The 2,902-nt window shown below is 42.2% G+C and overlaps 1 non-coding gene across 1 annotated transcript; it reads left to right on the forward strand.

The window, feature by feature from the left end:
- Positions 1-1,971: 1,971 nt before the first annotated feature.
- LOC113772684 lies at positions 1,972-2,078 on the forward strand. Its single transcript, XR_003468645.1, has one exon. It is a non-coding gene; the product is annotated as a small nucleolar RNA R71 (small nucleolar RNA).
- The last annotated feature ends 824 nt before the right edge of the window (positions 2,079-2,902 follow it).

Raw genomic sequence — 2,902 nt, forward strand, 5'->3', positions numbered from 1 at the left:
TACCTTTGAACGTCCATCCAATTGCTGGTTTATACTCCAGCAAAACTCGTAGGAGTTTTTTTTTTCTTGTACCACGGTCAAATCATTTGCAATGATGACCAGCAGAGTGTTATGATCTCCAAGGTAAACATACTTCAAGTGCTTTGGCAATTCTTTCAATTCCAAATCGGGTGCCTGTTCCACAGAAGATAAAATTCTCTCATAGAAGTAGGCAATGGTAAAAATGAGTCTACTGACCTGTCGGAAAGTGCAGGAAGTGAGTGTAGTGACATAATTGCTTCTATAGTATCCTCTTCGTCCTCGCTTTCCACGTCTGCATTCATCTTACTCTGTTGTAGCACAAATTCTAGCTTGTCCTCCATAAGATTCTGCTCAAGGTGCTCTTGGACAATGGAATTAGAGACTGCAACATAGTTAACAGACTCAGTATCCTTCGGGTATTTCATCTCATAAAAAATGTTAAAAGTAATTGTCTCCCCGTCAAACTCTACAGACAAGGTACCTTCATGCACATCTATCTTGGTCCTGGCTGTACTCATGAACGGTCTACCCAGAAGGAGTACAACTGAGTTAACTGAGTTATCGTCATTCATGTCAACAATGTAAAAATCAGCAGGAAAGATAAACTCATTAACTTTCACTAGAACATCTTCAACTACACCCTCAGGATAAACATTTGACCTATCAGCTAGTTGAATTACTACATTTGTATCTTTTAGAGGTCCTAGGTTTAAGGCCTTGAATATTGATAGAGGCATAACGTTAATAGATGCTCCTAAATCAAGCATACCTTTTTTTATCCTTTTCTGGCCTATGATGCATGGTATCGTAAACATACTCGGATCCTTGCATTTCTGTGGTAACTTTATTTGAAGGACTGCTGACACATTCTCACCTACCCTTACTTTGTCTTGGAGATTAAGTTTGTTCCGGTTAGTGCACAACCCCTTCAAAAATCTTGCATATTTTGGCAACTGCCTAATCGCCTCAAGTAAAGGAATGTTGATTTCCACTTTCTGAAAGGTATCCAAAATCTCCTTCTCTGATTCCTCTTTTTTTGCTTTAGTCAACCTGCTAGGAAAAGGTGGGTTAATATCAAGGGTCTTAGGAATATTTGGCGGGGTGCTTACCTTTTTCTTCTCAAGCTCCCCACACATTCGTTCATCTTCCACTCCTGTTGCCTCCGATTTTGAGGACTGCACCTCCTTTCCATTTCATAGAAGCATTGTACTTGTATTCTTCTTTGGATTGGGGATTACTTGAAATGGTAGCTTCCCTTTACTATTCTCAAAGTTGCTCATTGAAGACGCCAGTTGTGTCATTTGCGCCTCTAAATTCCTAATGCTTGAGCGTGTCTCTTGTTGAAATCTCTGCTGGTCCTGCAGCATTTGACAAGTGCTGTCAGCTAGTGATTTAACCATGTCTTCTAGGGACATACCTGAATTAGACGTGGATGGTTGCTGTACTGGTTGTCTTTGCTGGAATGGTTGTTGGAAACCCAAAAGTTTCTGAGTATAGCTGAAATTGGGGTGGTTCGGCCATCCTGGATTGTATGTGAGTGCATATGGGTCATTTCGCCTTTGTGGTGGTCCAGGCAGACCTTCCATGGCGCTGCCTTGCTTGTAAGGGTCTTCTTGAAGGGTCGGACACATGTCGGTCGCATGTTCGGGGGCAGCACATATCCCAAAGGCTTTAACTGCCTGTACTTGCCCTACTGCCATCTGACGAACCAGAGCCGTTAGTTCAGTTAATTTATTCGCCAGATCAGAATGATTTACCTCATTGACCCTCCTAGTCACACCCTCAGATCTGACTCCAAATTGTTGAGAATTCTCAGTCATGTTTGAGATCAGTAGTTTGCCTTCATCTGTTGTCTTATTAACTAAAGTTCCGCCACTAGCTGCATCGACCATGCTTCTATCCATGGGTAGTAGTCCCTCGTAAAAATATTGGATCAACAGTTGATCAGGAATTTGATAGTGCGGGCAACTGGCACACATTTGTTTGAACCGCTCCCAGTATTCATAGAGAGTTTCTCCATTTGCCTGCCTAACCCCACATATTTCCTTCCTAATGTTGGCGGCCTTAGAAGTGGGAAGAACTTCTCAAGGAATTTGTCGTTTTAATCCTTCTCACGTGGTGATGGACCCCTATGGCAAGTAGAACAACCAGTCCTTAGCCTTGTCTACTAAGGAAAACGGAAACACACGCTACTTGATTTGTTCCTCAGTAACTCCCTGAGGTCTCATGGTTGAACACGCTACATGGAATTCCTTCAAGTACTTGTGTGGGTTCTCACTTGCAACCCCACGAAAAGTAGGTAATAAGTGAATTAGCCCAAATTTTAATTCAAAAGCCTCCTCAGTGTCAGGATACGTAATGCACAGAGGTTGTTGGTTAACATTTGGAGTTGCAAGCTCCGTCAAGGTCCTTTGGGTTGCCATTGTCTCGTTGGATCTAGGCAAGTTTGCTTCCAGGTCAAATAACGAATCACTTAAGTCCGGATTTTGTTCAAGTCCAGATAGTTGTGCCGCTGAAGCTTGTTGCTTTTGCAACTTCGTCTCCTTCGTCAACCTCCATGCGATTTTCTCGATCTCGCGATCATATTCGAGTCTTTTTGTGCGGGAAGATCGAGACATAAAACAAAGGCTAAACAAGCCCGTGCGATAAATCATTTCAAGCACCAGCTCCCCGGCAACGGCGCCAAAATTTGATGGCTGTCAAACTACCAAAAATAAAATTTATATCAAGACTTATTCCCGAAATTGAACTAGTATAGTGGTGAGCAGGGTCGTTTCCTTAAGAAACTGGTAGATTTATTACACACAGAGAATTTGGGGGGTTTTAGAAAGGAAGACAAATAGAACAAATTAAATATGTAAGAGTACTGAATTTCCAATCG

This window comes from Coffea eugenioides, chromosome 5 (assembly GCF_003713205.1).
Source record: "Coffea eugenioides isolate CCC68of chromosome 5, Ceug_1.0, whole genome shotgun sequence".
NCBI lineage: Eukaryota > Viridiplantae > Streptophyta > Magnoliopsida > Gentianales > Rubiaceae > Coffea > Coffea eugenioides.